This window comes from Bolinopsis microptera, chromosome 5, assembly GCF_026151205.1.
Source record: "Bolinopsis microptera isolate Bmic1 chromosome 5, MBARI_Bmic_1.0, whole genome shotgun sequence".
NCBI classification, from domain to species: domain Eukaryota; kingdom Metazoa; phylum Ctenophora; class Tentaculata; order Lobata; family Bolinopsidae; genus Bolinopsis; species Bolinopsis microptera.
Window position 1 is genome coordinate 20,990,004 of NC_087076.1, and position 16,218 is coordinate 21,006,221.

Here is a 16,218-nt window from a genome sequence, read left to right on the forward strand (position 1 = left end):
CAAGACACGTCTTTTTGTTTTCGGGAGACTCTGCGAGCAAACCTTGATGGATTAACGATAATAACTTACACTCGACTGTCACATGACTTTTTTCAACCGTTATTTAGTTGGTCCGGAACGACTATCGAAACCTTAACCCTCTATATGATCCCAACCTAACCCCATTCTTAACAAAAGCATATGCTGATACTTAACCCTAAGAAAATTTAGACTAACTTCCTTTTGACGGTCATATCTCGTGATCGCAGGACAGTTTTTTCGCCAATATCTCGTCAGGGGAGCATTTAACCTTTTATGTGATGTGGGGTGTTTCGAATTAGCGTCCGATAATACACGATTGCAGGTGGTTTTAATGTCGTGGGCCATTTTAGAACAATCTCAAAGATCAAACTGTACAGGTGATTAAGTACGCTCGAACCTTGATCCGTTCTTTGAGTTCGGTGATGATCATCTTAAGTGGGGCGCGATAGAGAAGGTAGAGGTTTTTTATTGTTTTTTAATGGAACTGATGGTGTGGAGGCCACTGGCAGGGCGGTCGGTTTATCAGCTGGTCAAAATGTTCTTCAAATGGTGTAATGGTGATGGTGAGTCAGTGAAGCACCACTCTAATAGTTAACTTTATTAATTGGACCAATCATATCAAATGAAGTATCAAAAATTATCAGTAAATAATTAGTAACCGATTCTTGTCTTCAGAAAACTGATCAGTTGATCAAGCGGACTCTCGACATAAAGTTTCCGACTGCTCAGTTTTCACCATTAGGCTTTTGACATGAATAAACACTATTATCGATATTGACCGTGTGCTAGAGGCGGGTGATTGGTTGATCAGTTCGAACATCCCACTGTCTTTTAAGGAGACCTTGAAAGTTATCTTATACAGATCTAGTTAGAGAAACCGAAATGTTTGATGATTTGATGGACAAGCCTTGTGCTAGTTTTGTTGGTTCAGTGAATAAAGAAAGTCTTACGGTTCTTTCCATTATAATCATACAGCATTTATTTTAACCCGGTTCAAAGTTGATATGATAGGCCTAATCGGGGTCATGAGGGCATGGATTTTGGTGATGCTTAAAAACATGATGTTCTTATCATTATATATGTACTAGGAAGGCATGAGAGTGTCTGGTCGAGGTAGCTAGTTATATTAGCACGGAGTGGCTCTATTAACCTCTAAGACACAATTTGTGGGAAAAAACAAAGTTTAGATTGAAAATTATGATTTTTGATAAGAAAGCATTTTACATCAGTTAATGGGTAAGATTGATGCAATGATCAACTTATAACTCACCAGAATGTGTGTCTGGATCGTTCGTGTGTATTTTCCGAAAGGTTATAAAAAGAAAAATGGTAAGAGTTACGGAACTGGCTTATTTCGTATAGTGTCACAAACTCGACGAAGCCCATATGCAAATTTTTTTTACATAATCGGCCAGCGTAAGTGCTTAATTGATGGTTTTGTCTATTAATTGAAAATTATGGAAGTGGCCACTCAATTGGCTCACTTTCTCTTCCTCATTTGCTATCTTTTCTTTAATGACACTGTTGATTGTAGCTTTGCGGAATTAGGTTCGATCCGAATGATATTAGGAGAATAGGGCATGATTGCGGTCTGTTTATAACTGTAGACAGGACAGTTCATACTTTCATTCGACAATGTTTTATGCGTGTAATACTTTCAGCTTATTAGAGGGGGGAGGGGAGCAATCTTTGCGGTCTGTTTTTTTTTTCATACGGACAATGTAATTGGGGCATGTTTTCAATATAAGGCGGGGCACGGTGGTGGGAGTTAATAAGAGGTTAATTTCTAATCGATTTGAATCGGGTTAAAGAGGGAGTGATGAGGGTAATAGTCGTGGTAGAGATATATTGGATACGTGGGGAACTCCAATAGAATTGCCGCCTAATGAGGGCTTTGACTCGCGGGTAATTTCTCCTTCCCATTTTTAACTGCGGGCAGTGAAATCCCGGCCGAACGGCCGAGTTTACATAGTTATTATATAATGTAGTAAGCACTCTGAGATAACACGAATAATTTGACTATAATTTAACTACGAACAGTGGGAAATTATTTAATAAACAAAACTTGTAACTTTATGTATGACCCCTATATCATTTTTAGTTCCTAATAAATTTATCACAAATGACTAAATCTTTTGGCAAATATCTCGTATCGTAGTAAAATTTGTCAAAGCTTCATACTAATTGATGTGGTGCATTATAGTGAAGTCGAGTATACTATAAAGGTAAAAGAATAATCGGTTACAGAAATATGCAACGGCCCCCCCCCCCCCACAGAGTAAAACAGAAAGTAGACCTCGTGAGAAATTTAAGTATGAGTATTAGATAGTTATAAATTAACTTTTAAGTTATTATAGAATAAAAAGAAAATATGTAAAATGACCAATCTTTGTAAATTGATTATTATGGATGTGGAGTCATACGAAAGGACAATTTTTTCAGTAAAAAAGCTACATGCACATATTTAATGAAGACAGAAACACCGTTTTTTTCTTCTTTTTTAATCTTTTTTTCTTTTTTTCAAATTTAAAAGAAAAACGTTTAACAAAATTAAATCTATTGTTTTCTGAGGGAAGAAATCAAGTCAAGATTTACTTCCTTTCACAAAAACCGTTTTTCCTGATTCAAAAATTCTTGAATAACCCAAAAGTTATCTAGTTTTTAAAATAACTCTCGTCAAGTCCTTTTGTCACTTCCGTCAATGAATGACCAAATCCTGCGACTCTCCGTGACTCACTATCAAGCAGACTAATAACAGAATGATTACGGATAAGGAAAAAACTCGAGAGTAGTACATATCACATCACTATAAGACCGCCCACCTCCATCTGGGCACCACCCAAAGAAAGGCCAGACTAGCCCAAAATACTACACATGTAATTTAGGATGGTCTTCTCTGACCCCTGCATCGATATAACATATTTTTCCTATTTCCCCTAATTAGCGATCTATGAGGTATGCAAGGTCTTGCTAGAATGATACGTAAGATATGGCAAATCCAAGCTTAAAGGAGGTTTGGAGGGGCATGAAATTGAGTGTGGCCTAAGTAAAAATAACAATCCTATCGGCCTTCCAAGATGTGGCTAGGGTTGACCGCAGCTAAGGATATTATATTGATCTCAATGACGATTTTTGCTCACATTTATCGACCTCTACAGATTCGTCGGTTTAAATTGTAATTTCCTGATAAGTGTTGGAAAGAAAGCATGATACCTTTCCCATACCCTATGATGATAATGAAGCACACCGAAAATGCTCCCTTTAGAACTTCTCAGGGAAAGTGTTTAACGGACTGAGTTTCATTCGGGTCGTGATTCAGTATTTTATCTGCCTTCTTCCTCAATGAAACAATGTAGCATGATTTTTGGGGGCATAGAACAGGGAATGGATGTTAGAGGACCAGACATCCGCCAGCTTAGTGTTTCAAGAAGAAGCAACACAGTTGCGATGCAGCACTTCCAAAAGTAAATGCTATGCAGGCTTGGATGTGAAAGAAATGTTGGTTTGAATCTTTTAGAAATTTTTGTTTGCACCAAAAACTCCAATTATTGTTTGTTTAATCCACAGCCATAATACTATGGATGAGCTCTTGAAAGTAGAATACGTTTATGTTGGTTGGGGTCCACCGAGCAGATTATGGTAGAGATGTGGTTCATACAGTGAAATCAGAGCAAAGTGGTCATTATCTCCAATTTGCACGCCATTGGAACAGCGCTAGTGTATGCTATACCTTCAAATTCATAAAGGATAATTGATTAAAGTCCCTTTCCTGGAATAAAGGGACCCCAATGCTCCTCAGGAAACTTTATTGGGTGATTTCGCCGGGCTAGGTAAAGTTCAACTGCGTCACCTATCTTGTCTGCATCGCTAGTATAAGAAAACCTGTAATCTTTTTTGCCTCCATATCGTAGTATTTGGGAGGGGCGCTGTTTATGGCTCGGCCTTTGTCCTGCATTATTGGATGATGATCTATTCACTATTTACTCGGTCTCGACTTGTGCGTGAATTTTTTATTTAACCGTTCTATATTCTAGGTGGCCCTGATATGGGGGTGCACGAATAAAATAAAACTTGCTCGGATTTCAAATTTTTGTATACATTGGTTTCTAAGGTGGGGAAAACTGTGGAATTTTCAAGAAAATACCAAATTTGTCATACCTTTTGGAATGTTCAAGTGTGTTTTGCCTAGTGTGCATTTTTGATGGTGCGCGGCTTTTGGAGCATATATGTGTACGTGTAAAAGTCGCGTAATTTGATCGAAAATTCGTTGAATTTTTGTGTATTACCTCGTCATTATCTTCGGGGTTATGAACATCAATCATGCTGAAAATTTGTCAAAACTTTAATTCATACTTATCTGAGAACCTTATTTGGGTTGGGGAGATAATTGGCCTTGATTAACTTTAAAAGGTCTTATAAATGTCTAAATAGGTTTATATTCGTAGAAACACTCAAATTCTGACATTGAAATTGATCAAACTAATTTAGGTTCAATTAATAAAACATAAGTGTTTACGTAAGTGACCAAATTTCAACCAAAATTGTTTTTATTTATGGGGGGGGGGAGTAATATTACTTTTTGATTGTTTCCGAAATATGTGCTGGCCGAAATACGAGTTACATGTGTAATTTACTATTAAAGTAATTTAGTACACTCTTACAATTTCAAAAAAAATCTATCATTCGAATGTTCGAGTTTAATAAATCTTTAAACACGGACCACGTACTCCAAACCGACAACGAAAATGAATTTACGCCAAAGGATTATTTAGTTTCTATACCTTTCGATTTATAATTTTTATGCTGGATAGTCTATTTTGTATATTATCATTAATGATGATTTCAATCATTTTTAAAATCAATCATAATCTTTATATTAATATAATAATTCATAAATTTACATCCTAGAACAATTACATTGTGATTAGTTATACGATCCACCCCCCCCCATGGGGGTAAATCACTTAAACGGGGGTCGTATTCGGGTAATCCATGATAATACTAGGGGTGTTCACTATTACGGAATCAATTTTTTAGAATTTTTTCCCCCCTTCCGTATCAACCGTAATCAAGACCCAAACCCCCTCCCTCATGACAGCAATATTACGCTATTCCATGTCCTGACACCACACTCCTCTGGACTTTTTTCCTTGAAATCTCTTTTCTCTACGTTTCATGCTACCCTGATCATGCTATCAGTATCATGATGCTGCGATCGAAACGACCACACCATTTATTTGGTTGAGTATTTTGCGTCAAATAACCATTGACGTTAATGGGGACAGATCGTTATTGGCAGATAGAGTACGTTACATTTCTATCCCGAGCTTTACTTTCACTTACCTGTATGTTACTGGTATGTAAAAATTTAAGTTTTTTTTTTGATGTCACAAACTCCAATATTCCTTGAGTTAATAGGGGCAGTTAATCTTCGTATCCCCATGTTAAATTGATTTTGATAAATTTTATTGTGTTGATGGAATAATATTTATAAAATTATTTTTTTTTTGTTGCAATGATATTTTGTAGGACACTTGTGATGATGTTATGTCATAATCTTTACTGTACTTACTACTATACTACTTAACTTAGCTTTTAATGAGATTATTTGCATCTCCTCTTACCACATCCCTCTAATTTGATAAGAAGTTTTGAATGGTTGATAGGTAGTCAAAGCTTAATTGCAGGTCAATGAATATTCCTTAAAACATGATTTTAAGTTTATGAGATTTCGTAGTTATAAAATCCTACAGAGCTAATTGACTGCATGAGGACGTAGAGTGAGATTTCCTAAATCCAAACTGTCTGGTTTCGAATAAATCCCTGGGCTCCCCCCGCCACCCTCCCCAAATCCGTATATTCTAGAATTATGGCTTTTCAAAATATTTTTTCTTACCGATGAGGACAGTGTGGAGATTGGACGGTAGTTTCGATTTCTTCTGGGTTACCTTTCTTATATTACAGGTGTTATATTTTACAGTTTTTAGGACTTCAGGAAATATACCTTTGGTCATAAGGATATTGAAGTATTCGATAATTATGTGCAATTAATGAGATGACCTTTTTACTACACTTATGGGAAATGTCACTGGCTTTACCATTTTCGAACTCATTATGTTTTTCAATATTTCGTTCGAGGAGCAATTCTTCTAGGCCTAACATATTGCCTGATTTTGGTCAGATAACAGAAAGAAATGGAAGAAAACGAAATAGACTAAGGTGGAAAGAAACCCCATTTTGCCACAAACCCAAATTTGATCATTACTGATATAGTATGTTTGATTGTTGATATTGAACTGTGAAAAACAGAAGAAAACATGGCTAATTATTAACGAATCAGGGGAAAGCAAAAGAAGAGCAAAACCAAGCCCCCATTATCATGATTACCAAAGAATAGTTGATAGAAGAATAGTTGATAGAAGAGCTTAGAGGCAATTGCTAATGATTCAATGATTGGTTTGTCTTATTGCACCAAAGCTGATGAGACACGGAATAATTATTATGGCTGCATATATTTCCATGTAAACTTTCATGACTTCCTGAACCCAAGAATGAAAATAATATTAGGCTTGAAGATTGCTCTTCGAACGAAATATTTGAAAATCATAATGAGTTCGAAATGGTTAAGGCCAGGTTTCCCATAAGGTGTTGTAAAAGGTTCATCTCATGTATTGCACATGTATAATTATCGAATTACTTCATTATCCTTATGGACCAAGGTTATTTTCCTGATGTCTGAAAAAACTGGGTAAAATATAACACCTGTATTTAAGAAAGGTAACACAGAAGAAATCGAGAACTACCGTCCTATCTCAACACTCGTCCGTCTTCGGTTAGAAATTTGAAAAGCTCATATTTTCTAGAATATACGGATTTGTTAGCTCCCAGGGAGTTTATACGAAGACACAGTTGGATTTAGGAAATCTCATCTAGTTCATGAGTCTTTACTCTGTTAGATTTAACTACGAAATCTCTTAACTTAAGAATCATGTTTTAGGAATATTCATTGACCTATGCAATTAAGCTTTTGACACATCAACATTAAAATTCTTATAATTAGAGGGATGTGGAGTAAGTCGGAGTTGCAAATTATCTCATTAAATGCTAAGTAAGTAAGTATGTAAGTAAGTAAGTAAGATTATGGACATAACATCTCACAAGGTGTCTACAAAAAATTTCATTGCACTAAATAAAAAATATTTTAAAATAAAATATATTTTCATCAACTAATATTAATAAGTTATCATATTCATTTTTTCATGGGGATTTACAGAAGATATTAACTGCCCCACTATTAACTCAAGGAATATTGGTTTGTTGAACTCAAATATATAAACTTAAATTTTTTCATTCTGTAAAGTCAGGTGGAGGTGAAAGTTTAAATCGGGATAAAAATTGTACGACTTCATATCTGCCCAAACGTATCCTGTTTCACATTACGTCAATGGGTTATTGACCTAAATAATCAACCAATAGAATGGGTCGGGTCGTACGATCGGCTTCATCATGATATGATAGCATGATCAGGGTTGCATGAAACGTAAGAGAAAAGTGTTTTACTAGGGAAAAAAGTCAGGAGGAGGGGGGGTCAGGTCATGTTTAGTAATATTGATGTCGGAGGGAGGGGGTTGGGTCTTGATTACGGTTGATTAACGGAAGGGGGGTAAATCATTGATAAAATTATTGATTACGTAATATGTGATCGACCCCTTAGTTTATCATGGTTCCCGATACGACCCAGTATCATGTGATTTCCACGTATAACGTGATCACAATGTATTGTTCTAGGGGGGGGAATGTAAATTTGAATTATTATTTAATATAAATATTTATGATGAATTTAAAAAATGATTGAATCATTTATGATAATATACATTATTGAAATATCAAGCATTAAATTTATAATATCGATAAGGTTTTAGATAATTAAATAATCTTTGCGTAATTCATTTTCGTTGTCGTTGGTGTGGTCGTGTCTAAGTTTATTAATCTCGAACATCGTATGTAGTTTTTTTTGAAATTGTATGAGTGTGACTAAATTACTTAATAGTAAATTAACACTTGTAACTCGTATTTCGGCCAGCAATTATTTAGGAAAACAATCATAAAAGTTATATTACTCCCCATTATATATAACAATTTTGTTGAAATTAGGTCAGCTTACGTAAAAAATTAGTTTTATTGACTAAATTAGTTTGAGCATTTTCAATGGTCAGATTTTGAGTTTTCTACGAAATATTATAACCTATTTTGTCTTTTTTTGACACTTTTAAAGGTAATCAAGGCCAATTATCTCTCCCAAATAATTTAGGTTCGGCAGTTAAGTATGATTGAAAGGTTTTGACAAATTTTCAGCATGATTGATGTTCAGGATACGAAGATATGACAGGATAATACGAAAAAATCAACGAATTTCGCTCAGATTACGCGACTTTTACACGTACACCATAATTTTTGCTCCAAAAGCGGCACCAATAATATGGCACCTAGGCAAAACTAACTGATCATTCCAAAAAGGGTATGACAAATTTGGACTGTGAAATTTCTCACAGTCTCTAGAAAACAATGTTACAAAAATTTTTGAAAATCGAGCTAGTTTATTTTTATCGTGCCCCCCTAATTCAGGGCCACTAGAACGTAGAGATCGGGTTAAATAAAAAATTCACGCAACAGGTCGAAGTCCGAGTTAGTAGTGATTAATCATTCATTAATGCAGGACAATGGCCGAGCCTGAAACAGCGCCCCTCCCAATACTACGAGATGGAGCAAAAAAGATTAAGGTTTCTTTACATAGCGATGCTGATCAAGTTGGTTGACGCAGTTGAAATTTTACCTGCCGGCGTAATCACACAAATATGGTTTCTGTGAGATTGGGGTCTCCTTTTTCAGGAAGGGATTTAGATATTATCCTTTATGTATTGAAGGTTTTTAGGCTACACGACGCTTGCTGTTCCAATGGCGAGGTTATGTGAGATAAGACACTTTGCTCTGTTCATGGTATGGTTCCATCATCTCTACCATTATATCTGCTCGGTGGTCCCAACTTCTATTACGTTTCTACTTTAGAGCTCTCATAGGATTTGGCTGTGGTTTAATACCATGACAATAATTGGAGTTTTTGGTGCGAGAACAAATTTCTTCTATTGAGATTCTACAACATTTTCTTTCTTCCATGACTGCATTGCATTTACTTATGGAAAGTGCTGGGCTTCGCTAATGGGTTGGCTTTCTTCTTGAACACTAGGCTGGCGGGATCGTTTGTCCTCTTAAATCCATTCCATTTGTTCATCCCTACAATAATCATGCTAACTTTGTTTCATTGAGGAAGAAGGCTGATTTACTGATTCAACGACCCGGAATGAACTCCAGTCCGTTAAACACTGTCTGTGAGAGTTCTAAAGGCGAGCATTTTCGGGTGCTTCAGTAGCTTCTTAGGTATGGATGTATCATGCTTTTCCAACACTTTTCAGGAATTACATTTAACCGACGAATCTGTAGTGGTCGTAAATGTGAGAAATGGTACATGGAGGTCAATTTATGATCCATTGCGGCGGGTCAACGGCCTAGCCCTACATCTTGGAAGGGCAGGATAGGATTTTTTTAGGCCACACAATTCAATTTCATGCCCTCAAAACACCTTTTTGCTTGGTTTTTGCCCAGATTAACGGGTCATTTCTAGCAGACCTGGCTTTATCATAGTAATCGCTAATGATGGGCATACGGAAAATTATGTTATTCGATGCTGGGGCAGAGAGACCATCCTAAATTACGATGTGGAGTATTTTGGCTGTTGGCCTATCTTTGGGTGGTCGCCTGATGGAGGTGGGCAGTTTATAGGTGAGGTGATACGGTACCATCTCTCGTTGTTTTTTTCTGGATCGTTATCTTCTGTTATAGTTGCTTGATAGTGAGTCTCGGAGAGGTCGCTGTGATTTGGTCATTCATTGAACGGAAAGTGACAAAAGGGACTTGACGAGAGTTATTTTAAAAAACGTAGTAACTTTGGTTATTTATAGATTTTTTTGAATCAGGAAAATCGAGTAGTTTTGTGATAAGGAAGTATCATAGGACTTGATTTCTTCCTCAGAAAACAATAGATTTAATTTTGTTTAAGACGTGTTCTTTTTTATAATTGAAAAAAATAAGAAAAATTAAGATTAAAAGTAAGAAAATATCGGTTGTTTCTGTCTCATTAAAATTGTGAATGTAGGCTTTTATGAAAAGTTCTTTCGTATGAGGGGGGGGGTCTCACATCCTTTTTAATCAAATTTACAATGATTGGTTCAATTTTTCATATTCTTTTTCATTATATTTTATCTATAAAAGTTTTATTTATAACTTTATATTACAAGACTTAATTTCTCACGAGGGTTCTAACATTTTTTTTTTCTGTTTTACTCTGCGGCCGTTGCATATTTCTGTAACCGTTTATTCTTTTACCTTTATAGTTATACTCGACTTCACTATAATCGCACCTCTTCTTTTGTATGATGCTTTGACTAATTTTCTAGATAAATATTTGCCAAAAATTTAGTCATTGGTGATAAATTTATGAGGAAAACTATTTTTATATAGGGGTCATTCATAATGTTACAAGGTTTGTTTTATATCTAATTTCCCACTGGTTCGTAGTTAAAATTATATTCATAAATTATTCGTGGTTTATCTCAAGTGCTTAACTACATTACTATATTTTCTAGTGTAACCGGCCTTCGGCCGGGATTCACTGCCGCAGTTAAAATGGGTAGGAGTAATTACCCGCTGAGTCAAAGCCGCATTAGGCGGCAATTCTATTTGGAGTTCCCTCAACGTATACAATAGTATATCTGTACCCCACGACTATTACACCTCATAATTCCTCGTCTTTACCGATTCAAATGTTTTAGAAATTAACCTTATTCTAATCCGCACCACACCCGCCTTATATTTGAATACAGCATTACATTGTCGTATGAAAGTAAACAAACAGACCGAAATGAGTGGCTCACCCTCCTAATAAGATGATAGTTTTTCACCGCATATTACTTTTGTGTATGAAAGTATGAAACTTCGGTACAGTTTAAAAAGACGCAATCAGTAGCCCTATTCTCCTACTCTCTTGCGGTGCTAATCCTAATTACCAAAGTTACAATCTACAGTGCCAGTAATTAGAAAGAGAGCGAAATAGGAAGAGAAAGTGGAGGCCATTTTTAGTTGGTCCCCCCCCCACTCCATATTGTTGCTTTAATAGTTCAAAAACCATCATTTAAGCCACTTACCGTCTGGCCGATTTAAAAAAAATTGATATGGGCTTGTCAGAGTTTTGTCGGACACTATACCGAAAAAACAGTTCCGTAACTCTTACCATTTTCTTTGTATATCCGTTCGGTAATTACACACGAACGAATCAGACACACATTTGGTGTTATTAAAGTTGTTCATTGCTTCAATCTTAACCTTTAACTGATGTAATATGCTTTCTTACAAAAATCAATTTTATTCAATCTTAACTTTGTTTTCCCACAAATTGTGTTCTTTGAGTTATTGAGCCACATCCGTGCTAATAAACTTAGCTACATCTGAAAGAAACTTACTCATGGCTTCTAGTACATATATATGTATAAGAACATCATTGTTTTTAAGCATACACCATAATCCATGCACCTTGACGCCGAATCTAGGCCTATCATATCTAGTGTCCGCGGTTGTTAAATTTAAATTGCTGTTGATTTATGAAAGAATCCGTAGACTTCTTTTATTCACTGATCCACAAAACTAGCACAAGCTTGTTCCAGCAAATCATCAAACATTGTCGGTTTCTCTAACTAGATGTAGAAGATACTTTCAGGTCTCCTTAAAAGCACAGCTGGGTGGTTCGAACTGATCAACCAATCTACCCGCTCTAGCACACGGTCCACTATGATAATAGTGTTGATTCTTTGTGCTAATGATATGTGAGAATACTGTGCTGTCGGAGAACTTTTGTCGGAGAGTCCCGCTTGATCAATGATCTGTTTTCTGGAAGACAAGAAGTCGTTACTAATATTTACTGATAATTTTGATATAAACCTCATTGATATGTGTTGGGCCAATTAAAACGTTAACTATTAGGTGAGTGCTCACTGCTCACATCTACATTACACCATTTTAAGAATTTGACCTGACTGGGATACGATTCCGACCGCCATGGCCAGTGGCTCCTGCACCATCAGTCCATTAAAAAACAAATTAAAAAACTCCTACATTCTCTATCGCGCCCACATTAAGTGATCATTCTCCGAACTAAAAGAACGAGTTCAAGGTTCCGAGGTTCTTATTCACTGTACAGTGATTTTGGATTGTTCTTAAAGGCCACCGTCATTAATAACCAACTGCAATCGATGTATTTTCGAGACGCTAATTCCGAATCACCCCAACTAATATAAAGTGTTAAATGCTACCTGACGAGATATTCGGCGAAAAAAACTGTCTCGATCACGTGATATGACCGGATAAGGAAGTTAAGGTCTAATTTTTCGTTAGGGTTAGAGATTTCCAGCATATGTTTTGTTATGGACTTGGGTTAGGGTTGGGATCAGAATTAGTGGGTTAGGGTTTCGATTCAGTCGTTCGGACTGCTAAATAAGGGTGTTGAAAATAGTCACGTGACAGTCGAGTGTAGTGTGGATTAATCGTTCATCCATCAAGGTTTGCTCGCCGGGTCCCCGAAAAACAAAAGGACGTTCTTGAGAGATTATGGGTTTTAAATATAAAATTTTAATTTCTATTACGTGTTCGTTATATCATCTTCTCGAGTATCATTCCATCCAACAGTAATTTCTCCTTTTGGCTCAACCTTAGAAGAGAGCCTGCAGTTGTTGCAGTATGTGCTGTTCACCTGCATCCGTTCGAACCACTATTCCAATCTTCTCTTTTTGCGGGTTATTAAGGTATAAGTTCGTGAAGGGTTGTTGTTCTCAGCTTCAGGGTTCGGTTCGTACTGAAATTTAAGTTCTTATACTCTATGACACCGTGGTAAATCATTGCCGTTCGAGATGGTTTCGCTTTTTTTCCTATGATCGTGACAATCTAGAGAGTGTTTTATGGAGGCAGCCTCGGCTAACATCATACACCCTCACAACGAAAGAGGAAAGAGATCACGGAAAGAGGAACATCCTATGGTACCAATCCCCATTAATCGCGCTTAACGTTTCACCAACATCGGAATGAAAGTTCTTCGCCATTTCATTTTGGATTATAGCATTTCCGAAAAACCTACACCGTCACAAAATCATCAATAGGAATTCTGTTATAAATAGCTATGCTGCATGCAAGTTTGGATTAAAAGGCTACTCAAAAGACACAACAAAACAGTCTAGAGAAGCAATTGAAAAGAGAAAAGCTTTCATGACCCACGATGGTACAATCACCGACAAAACTTCAAAAATCTAAGCACAGATGAGTTATCCGGGGACTATCAAAAGTGCTATATATGGGACTCAAGGATGAAAACATTTGAATATACCTTTATTTAGCCAATTGCATATTTCATAGACTGGAAGATTTAGACAACAATTAGTCTCGAACTTACTCGACTTAGGGCGGCATTCAGCGTACGAACAGAAAATAGTTCTTCTTCCAAATCTGTCTATCCAGCATGAGTTTGTTAATTCTTTGCTGTCGTTCAAGCCCCTGTGTACCTTCCGAAGGATGTCATTGTATGTGAGAATGTAGTCTTCCCCACTTCGACGATGTCCTTGAGAGGGGTTCCCGAAGAGAAGTTGTTGACACAATAGTTCTTCATGTCTGGCTAAATGACCTGCGAGATCTCTCTCATCCGATGCAGCTCAGTATCTTTATAGGTTGCTCTGTTGAGGTGTCCATACACATTGGCGCGTTAGTCTGCCGCTCTTTCCAGTCAATGTTCAGCTGCCTTTTCTCAGCATTCTCGTATTACATGCATCAATACGTTTTGCGAGGGTCTGGCTGATCAGTCCATGTTTCAGAGCCATATAGAAGAATGGATGACTCGACTGTAGCACGAACGAACAGTCGTTCTTGAGATTCTTCGACATATCCGACTTCCATACATAGCTTCCATTCTGGTCACACGCTCCCATGCTTAGCTTTCCTCATATTCGAAATGTCCTTCTCGAAATCTTCACATTCTACTACCCCCAATGTATACGATGTCATCGACTTTCTCAATGTTCTTCCCACTCCAGCAACCAGAGTCGGGTTATCATCATCTCTTATGTTGATTCCCATGTTGAGGTGGAGTCCAACGGTGTTGGCTGCCAGTTCAGCGACTCCTGGGAATCTTGTGCTCCGCAAACACTATCTGTTATAAGAGCAAGGTTGTCAGCTTGTCGATCAGTGACCTTGACTGCACGGGATAGCGACGGCTTTTCTAGGGTGTAGAGTAAACCAAATGTACCTACCCTCTAGGGACTCCCTCATAATCGTAGTCAATTACGATTATGAATAGGTAGGGGGCCAAAGTGTTCCTACATCCTCCTGATAGATGAAGAATGCTTCACTCAGGACATCCTCGGTAATACTACGTGGCAAATGTGATCTGAATTAAATTTATGTATCAAGCCTACCAATCTCCTTGGAATTCATATGCCAGGAGGATCTTCATGAGGGAGTCCCACGGGGTGCACGCTTGGGTCCATGTCGATCGCCTTCTTGAAATCATATACAACTAGTCATTTTTCTTAGGCCAGGTATATGACTAGTTGTGAACCTACTCTCTCTGAATCCGTTCTGATTGATCCTAAGATGTCTTCCATGGCTAGGTGTGATCATGTTCTGTATCTTCTTTTTGAGAGTCTTCTTCAATATAGGATGTCAGTGAATACCTCTATAGTTATCTACTTTGGTCAAATTTCCCTTTCTTTGGAAACAGGCACGTGTTTAGTTACTTCCAATGGTCAGGAACATCGCCATCAACCTAGTGATTTATTGCAGAAGTCAAGGATAAATCATCTACATCAACAAACAATAGATGTGATTCAAATTATATTATTTTGCCTTAAAAAAATGTATCCTAGTCAGTAAGAAGTACGCCCATATGGGCATTTCTTAGAAAATTTCGTTAAGCCTGGATTTCATTTATAGGTGAGGGGGATAAAAGGTGGGGGGGGGGGGGGGGGTTTACTAAAAATATGTTAGGGGTTTAACAGTCAGTTCCATTATGTTGGGTCTTATACTACCACGTTTGTTTATTTTTCATAGTTGTTGCTTCCAAATGGATATGAACTACTAGTTGCGATTTGATTCGTCACCAAACATTCCGTCGATTTTTGGGGGCCACACCCAATTCAACATTACATTGCAAATTTAAACTGGTGACGGGTGTTGTGTTTGTGAACTTGTTATGTGGACTCATTATGAAGATATAAAACAGATTATTCAACAATATCCATGCTTCCATGATGCCTCGAATCTAGGACCATCAATATCTCATTGTCCGGTGTTATTAAATTTAAATGCTGTTGATTTATGAAGAACCGTAGTTTTCTTATTCACTTGACTCCACAAAACATAGCACAAGCTGTTCCAGCAATTCATTCAAACATTTCGGTTTCTCGGACTAGATGTAGTAAGTACTTTCAGGTCTCCTTACTTAAAAGACAGTGGGTGGGTTCAAACTGATCAAACCAATTACTCGCCTCTATCACACGGTCACTATCGATAATTAGTGTTAGTTCATTTGAGATATGGACAGAAAATACAACAAAAAATCAACATATTTCGTCAAAATTACGCGACTTTTACACCTACTTTTGCTTCAAATGCCGACGCACGATCAAATATGGCACTAGGCGAAACTCACCGATCTTTTCCATAAAATTAATCTAATCGAACACCAGATAGAATATCCATCTATCACAGTCTCTGTATGTGGGTGCAGGTTGACGGAGCTTTAAGTGATAATGAATGGCAGGCTACGGGCTGGTCGTGGGAGGATATATTTGAAGATGGCAAGTAACATTTTGACCACGTAACTTCACACTGGTATTAAGTTCAAATAAAAGTGCCAAGCTTAAGGCAGTATTCTAAAGTATTATTTGCAAATATTCTAACCAATTAGTTTCTGAAATACATTGTTTTCAGAAAAGACTCATTGGTAACCATCGGTAACCGATCATACGTTCATTAAAGACGCCTTGGAAAGCATACTTCACTGACACACAAATTCGTCTGGAAATTTATTTTTGGATAAAGATGTCA

At 37.0% G+C, this 16,218-nt stretch overlaps 2 protein-coding genes across 2 annotated transcripts in view; one reads left to right on the forward strand and one right to left on the reverse strand.

Annotated features, from left to right (window-relative positions):
* Positions 1-16,218, reverse strand: part of LOC134814709 (3-oxo-5-alpha-steroid 4-dehydrogenase 1-like) — a 78,464-nt gene that overhangs the window by 46,634 nt on the left and 15,612 nt on the right. The window lies entirely within an intron of this gene.
* The window catches only part of LOC134815967 (uncharacterized), an 81,366-nt gene that overhangs the window by 42,080 nt on the left and 23,068 nt on the right, over positions 1-16,218 (forward strand). The window lies entirely within an intron of this gene.